The sequence below is a fragment of the Saccopteryx bilineata genome, chromosome 6 (assembly GCF_036850765.1).
Source record: "Saccopteryx bilineata isolate mSacBil1 chromosome 6, mSacBil1_pri_phased_curated, whole genome shotgun sequence".
Taxonomy (NCBI): domain Eukaryota; kingdom Metazoa; phylum Chordata; class Mammalia; order Chiroptera; family Emballonuridae; genus Saccopteryx; species Saccopteryx bilineata.
Genome location: NC_089495.1, coordinates 208416302 through 208423973, shown reverse-complemented (window position 1 = coordinate 208423973; position 7672 = coordinate 208416302).

The window sequence follows — 7672 nt, the reverse complement described above, 5'->3', positions numbered from 1 at the left end:
CCTTCCCCCTAGGCGGAGCGGGCCGGCTCCTCATTCCTGCCAGCGTTCCTTCCTGTTGCCCGGGTCCCTCCCGCCTCCATCAACAGGCCCGCAGACATCTCTGAGCTCTCTCCCTCTCTCTGCTTCCCTCTCTCCCTCCCTCCCTCTCTCCCTCTTCCCTCTCTCCCTCCCTCCCTCTCTCCCTCCCTCCCTCCCTCTCTTCCTCCCTTCCTCCTTCCCTCTCTCCCTCTTCCCTCTCTCCCTCCCTCCTTCTCTCCCTCCCTCCCTCTCTTCCTCCCTCCCTCCTTCCCTCTCTCCCTCCTTCTGTCCCTCCCTCCCTCCCTCCCTCTCTTCCTCCCTCCCTCCTTCCTTGCACCTCTAACGGCCTTGCGTTCCTGTCCCTTCTCCCACCTGACCCAGCTCTAGTTGCTTCCCAGCTGGACAAAGGAAGGAGCCTCCCTGGTGTCCCTGTCAGGTGTGGTGACCGTCGGGGCCGCACGCACATCACCCACCTGGCCCGCAGCTGTGCCCCGCCGAGGCTGTGCCCCCAGCCACTTAGGACGCCCCGCTCAGGGGTCTCGGGTCGGCAGGGGCTCCGGGCTCCGGTTCTCTCCTCTGCAGCATAGGGAACTCGTTTATAGGTTTTGTTGTGTTTTTCACTATTTTTCGTCAAGTTCTGTGGGAAAGGCAAGATGCTGAGGCCAGCCTGGCAAACTGCCAGGATAACTCGGACTCCCCAGCTTGGCGTTGCGAAGCCCTCCCAGCCTTATGTGGCCCCCCCAGCCCCCACAGCTCTGCAGGGACCGGCACTGAGCTCACCCACTGTCCCTCAGCACTCCTCAGCTCTCATCCTGTGTTCCTCCACATGACCCTGTCCACCTGGCCCAAGTGACCTTTCTATAGGATGTGACAGGCCACATCCCCCCTCCCAGACTGAGTCCCTCAAGCATCTTGTCGGTGGCCCAGATTCACGACCTCAGTGCTGTCATGTTGACCGCGAATACCCTGATACGATCCGAGGGGCACTTCACCCCCGTGGCTCTCTTCACGAGTCACCACCCCAGTCTATAATGGCCAGGAGGAAGACGTCAGACAGAGCTGACCTGGAGGACGCCCTGCAGGACACCCGGCGACTGTCCTGCGGGACTGTCAGGGTCACCCAGGACACGGGCCCTCGCAGCCCAGGGGAGCCTCAGGACACATCAAGGCTAAACGCAGTGGGGATCCCAGATGGGAGTCGGTACCATAAAACAAAACAAAACAAAAAAGATAGAGACATCCAGGCAGAAGTAGTGAAATCTGATAGGTCTGCTGTCTGATGGACGGTCGTGCTCCTGTGTCGGCTTCTTCACTGTAACAGATGCGCCAGAGACACGGAAGGCATCAGCAAGAGGTGGAGCTGGGAGAGGAGCACGAAGGAACTCTGTTCTGCACATCCAAAACTATTTCAAAATTAAAAGTTTAAAAAAAACCCTGGCCGGTTGGCTTAGCAGTAGAGCGTCGGCCTGGTGTGCAGGAGTCCTGGGTTCGATTCCCAGCCAGGGCACACAGGAGAAGCGCCCATCTGCTTCTCCACCCCTCCCCCTCTCCTTCCTCTCTGTCTCTCTCTTCCCCTCCTGCAGCCAAGGCTCCATTGGAGCAAAGTTGGCCCAGGTGCTGAGGACGGCTCCATGGCCTCCACCTCAGGCGCTAGAATGGCTCCGGTTGTAGCGGAGCAACAGCCCAGATGGGCAGAGCATCGCCCCCTGGTGGGCATGCAGGATGGATCCCGGTCGGGCACATGCAGGAGTCTATCTGACTGCCTCCCCATTTCTAACTTCAGAAAAATACAAAAAAAAAAAATATGCCACCCAATAGCTTCCCATAACCCCTGGAATAAAAGCCAGCTCCTCACTGAGGCTGCCCGAACTCCACCTGACAGATTCCGGCTACATCCCCCCATCCTGGTTCTGAGCCCCCTGGCGCTCTCCGTGGTCCTGAAGCTCAGAATTGCTCCCTGGCCCCTGTCACCCAGGCGGGCAGTGTGTGAATGAGTTCTGTCCTGTGCCTCCCTCTCCTGCTCACCTCTCCGTCCTGCACTGGCCCCTGCTAGCCACCAGGGCTCTGGCTCCCCAGTGCCCAGAGCAGCGTCCGGTCGAGGGCAGGCAGTTAGCCAAATCAGGCAGTTAACCAAATCAGTTTACTTACTCAGCCAATATTTTGGCATGCCAGGTACTGGCCGGGCACAGGGCCCCTGGAGGTGGATAAGGAAATGCCCACTGTCTGCCCTCCGGGAGCTCACGCCTGTGCCCCTCTGCTTGGGCCTGGCCAAATGCCCACCTCCGAGGACTAAAGGCCGACCCTGTCTTTCCAAGGGTGCCCCCTTAAGTACCCGGGCCATGCTGCTCTCCCCCGAATGTGAGCAGCATGGCCCACGCCCCACTCAGAACCCGGCTGTCTTTCTTTTTTTTTTTTTTTTTTAACAACTGATAGTCAATTTATTAAAAAGGCTGATTTAAGCATCTGCAATGGTGACTTCAACCTCAACTCCCGGCTCAATACTGATGGAAGTAATCTGTTTAACAATCTCAGAAGGGCTGTGCAGGTCAATGAGACGTTTGTGGATCCTCATCTGAAACCGATCCCAAGTCTTGGAACCCTCCCCGCAGGGAGTTTTTCTTGTGGTGATTCTCAGAGTCTTGGTAGGCATGCGCACGGGTCCTTTCACTTTGAGATTCTTTTCCTTCGCACCTCTGATCAAGTCACCGGCTGTCTTTCTTAATAAGCTCCAAAATAAACGCTGCTGTTTCCAATTGGACTTTTCCCATACCTTTCCCGTACATCTATGAAAAATGGAAACTATATGTGACAAAACGACAATTTCCCAAACAGGGATAACTCGGGAGACTTTGTTATTTCATGGATACAAGTAATAGTTGCAAGAAAATAATTATAAATGCCCAAAGGGATAAATATTTTAAAAAACAAAACAAAAGGAAACATACGCTTAGCTGGAATCTCCCGCGGGAGGGCGATTATTTACAGGTAAGGTTTGGGCCGTGTCCCTGCCAGGCGGCCCCGCCCGTGTGCTGAGGGAAACCCACGCGTGGAAACCCCTGGGTACCTGACATAAAACGCGGCCTCGGCAACAGGCTCGGATGACCCCCAGCGACATCAGCCTCGTTGACCTGGAAGAGCGGCTTCCTGCAGTGAACGCAGACCCCCGGCCTCACTGCGAAAGCGAAACCCTTTCCCGTGGCTTCAGTGAACCAACCGCCGCTGGTTCAACCCGTCTCTTCTTGCTTGTCTGTGTCTGTTCACTGTTATCAATAACACTTTAGTGAATAACCTCGTCCATATATCTTCACATGCCTGTCCAGTCAGTTTTTTAGGATAAAGGCGTAAAAGTCAGATGAGGGGTGTTTTTTTCCTGCCCCCTTTTTGTTTTTAGGTTCTTTTTTTTTTTTAAAAAAGTAGGTTGTCATGTTACCTCCCAAGAAAATTATATAAATTTATAGCCACATTATTATTTTCATACAAGCTTTCTTTTATTTATTATTATTATTTTTTTTTTTTTGTATTTTTCTGAAGCTAGAAACGGGGAGGCAGTCAGACAGACTCCCACATGCGCCCAACCGGGATCCACCCGGCACGCCCACCAGGGGGCGACGCTCTGCCCATCCGGGGCGTTGCTCTGTCGCAACCAGAGCCATTCTAGCGCCTGGGGCAGAGGCCAAGGAGCCATCCCCAGCACCCGGGCCATCTTTTGCTCCAATGGAGCCTCGGCTGCGGGAGGGGAAGAGAGAGCGGAAGGAGAGGGGGAGGGGTGGAGAAGCAGATGGGCGCTTCTCCTGTGTGCCCTGGCCGGGAATTGAACCCAGGACTTCAGCACGCCAGGCTGACGGTCTACCACTGAGCCAACCGGCCAGGGCCTTTTTTATTTTAATCTCAAAAAACCCACAAAACTCTAAGTAAGAAATGCAAACACCAGAGCAATGCTGGAATGGAGCAGGATTTAAATACAATTATCATTCAGTAACGTCATCCATACAAGTGAATTCTTTCTCTTCAATAGGTTATAAGTATTCCTGTTTATCTTGTCAAGAATAATTGAAACGGAAGTTATTCTAAGTGTGAAGCTCAAGCACACCAACCGAGGCCAGCAAGGTCAAGTGTGCCGGCCGTCAGGCTGACTGGGGCAGACCCTGGGCAAGGCGGGCGTGAGCACGCCATGGTCAGTCACCCCTCCATCAAGGGAATTACCTCCTGAAACATGGATTCTGCCCGGCGACCTTGTTTCGCAGAAGAACACGTGAGGCAGTGGATCCACTCAGAGGGTTTATTCACTGTGCCTACCGCTGCTGCCTCAGCAACTTTTCTCCCTAAACATGTTTTATTTCGAGATAGTCGGCGATTTCCACGCAGTTGTAAGAAACAATGCAGAGAGATCCACGGACCTTCCGTCCGTTTACCTCATCCGGTGGCAAAACCTTGGAAAACCAGAGGCAGCGTCACCACCAGGAGACAAACACTGATCCGATCCACCTGTCTTAATCAGGTTCCATTAGTGATGTGCGTGTGTGCGTGTGTCTGTCTGTCTGATTCTATGCAATCTTTTTTTTTTTTTTTCATTTTTCTGAAGCTGGAAACGGGGAGAGACAGTCAGACAGACTCCCGCATGCGCCCGACCGGGATCCACCCGGCACGCCCACCAGGGGCGACGCTCTGCCCACCAGGGGGCGATGCTCTGCCCATCCTGGGCGTTGCCATGTTGCGACCAGAGCCACTCTAGCGCCTGCGGTAGAGGCCACAGAGCCATCCCCAGCGCCCGGGCCATCTTTGCTCCAATGGAGCCTTGGCTGCAGGAGGGGAAGAGAGAGACAGAGAGGAAAGCGCGGCAGAGGGGTGGAGAAGCAAATGGGCGCTTCTCCTGTGTGCCCTGGCCGGGAATCGAACCCAGGTCCTCCGCACGCTAGGCCGATGCTCTACCGCTGAGCCAACCGACCAGGGCCTATGCAATCTTATCACACGTGCAGGCTCAGGTAGCCACCGCCAGAGCCAAGATGAAGAACAGATGCATCACAAGGACCCCTCATGCTACTCTGTTCTAGACAAGCCCACCTCTCACCTTCACCCCCTTCCCTCATCCAGGGCCACCATGCATCAGCCCTCTGTAACTTCATCATGTCCGGCGCGTGATGTAAGTGGAATCGTACAGGCTAATGTCCGTAGCCCTGGGGGGTGGGCTCCTTTCCACTCATAACCCCCTTGGGAATCCGGCGAGGCTGTGCAATCCGTGGTCGACTCCGTCTCATTTCTACGTAGTAGTTCATGGTTTGGTAAACCGCTCACCTATGCAGGGACATGTTGGTTGTTTCCAGCGTGGGGGTGATTGTGAATACAGCCGCTCTAAACATCCGTGTGCAGGCTTCGAAGGAAGTCGAGTTTTTACTTCTCTGGGTGAAACGCCCAAGAGAATAATTGTTGGGTTGTATGGTGATGGCTGATGTGGTTTTATGAGAAAATGCCACACGACTGACTTCCCAGAGTGTTGGTCGCTCTGCGTCTCCCACTGGCAACGCCCGGGGACCCCAGTTCCTCCGTGGCCCCACCAGCATTAGTGTTACCGCTGTTTTGTTTTTATTCTGGTCATTGTGCTTTGCTGAGACTGTGCTGGTATCTCACCGTAGCCTTCATTTACGTTTTCTTTACGGCTAACTAACTAACGATGTTGGCTGTTTTTCCGTGCGTTTATTTGCCCCCTGGGTATCTCCTCTATGAGACAGCTCTTTACGGTGTTCCGCCCATTATCTAGTTGGACAGTTTACATGTTTGTTTGTTTTTACTGCTGAGTTTTGGGAGTTCTTTATGTTGTCAAAGTACTAACCCTCCATCAGACACACAGTTTGTAAATCTTTCTTCCCAGCCTGCACCTGTCACCTCATCTTCTGCACCTGAGCTTTCTAGGGAGCAAAAGCCTTTTTTTTTTAATTTATTGGCGGGGGAGGGGATTGTTACCACACATTGTTTTTTAAAGTAGATCATGTTCTTGGGGCCAAGTCCAAGAACTATTCGCCTTGCTCTGGACGCCCAAGGTTCTACTCTGTGTTGTTTCATGCTAGATGTCTGAGGGCCTGAGGTTTCCATGAAGTCCATCGTCTAGTTTGAGTTCGTTTATGTATTAAGTGTGAGGTTGAGGTCAAGGACTGTGTGTGTGTGTGTGTGTGTGTGTGTGTCTGCTGGAGGGGTTGTTTCTCTACGAAGTCCCATTCCCCCAGCACCATTTTTTGAAAGTCTGTCCTTCCTCCACTGAACTGCTTCTGCCCCTTTGCAAAAACGAACAAACAAACAAAAAACCCTGTTAGGCGTATTTGACTGGGTCCTGCCTCTGCTCCAGGCTGAGATCTGAGGTTTGTGTTCGCCAGGCCAGGTCCGGGTGGGCACTGGCCGGTGCCGTCTGTCCTTCCTGTTTCCTGCCCTCTGATGGCTCCTGAGAGGCAGCTCCAAACGCTCGCTCTCAGAGCGGCGACAGGCGACTTCCAACAGTGGCGTCAGCCCCCCACCCCCACCCCGCCTGGCAGGCAGCCTTCCACATGGAGTCTGAGCCCAGTCCGTTCACCTGTGATGCCAACGGGCCTCCCCTCACCTGTGCCGGCATCTCGCGGGCGCCCCCTTTTCATCTCCTCCCCGCGTGGTGTTTCTGAGCTTCTCCTTGTGGCTTGGAGGGGAGTGGGGGGGGGGTGGCGCAAAGAAGCAGAAAATATTTAAGCTGCTGCTGCTGCACCGTTCGTGTTTTTAATTTGACAAGAAACCTTGTGCAATTGCATGGAACATTTATCTTATTTCTGCAAAATGTTGCTTTCCTCTATGAATAACAAACAGGCCGGGCAGGCAGCGCCAGCCACCCCCATCCCTGCAGCCCAGCCCCTCCCAGCCCCTCCCAGCCCGGCCTGTGCCCCTACCTTCCCCATCCGCCCACGCCGCCCCCGGGGCAGCCACACGCGCTGTGTCTTTTCTGACCCAGCCACCAACGTACAGGAATTCACCCTGGAACTAAACCCCTGCCTCCAGGACCCCCATGAATGGACAGACACAGCGGAAGATGCCGGGAGCGGGGGTCATGTGACTCCCAAAACAAGACAAGCCCACGTTGAGACAAAGTCCACAGCAGGGGAACGCGGAGGAGGCTGTGCGCGGACCCGCCACCCGCACAGTGCGCTGTGCGTGGGCCAGGCTGTCAGGAGTCCCGCCCCCGCTGCCTGTCTAGGGAATGCCGCCCCTCCATTCCTCCAGGGGCTGTTCTGCCAACGGCAACCTCTCTAAGAAATAATGTCCCCAGTACCCCTGCCCTGCCACGCTGATGGGTCCCCTCACCCTCAGCGTTTGGTGGCCCACTTCTTATCAGTCTGTGCCCCCCCCCACCAGCTGACAGTCGTGACAGCGACTCAGGACCTGCTAGGGCGGGGCGTGGTGCAGGCATGTCCCCCTAAACGATCTCCCTCCCTCCTCACATGGATGCTAGGAATGTGACAGCGGTGTCATCCCCACTCGACAGATGAGGAAACTGAGGCAGTCCGAGGTCCACAGTGCAGACGGGTTGCAAACAGGGGGAAAACACAAGAAAACAGAATTTAAACTCATGGCTTCAGAACTCGGCCTTCTTACGCGGGGCGAGAAAATGCGTCGTCAGTGGTATCACGGACAACGGAAGCAG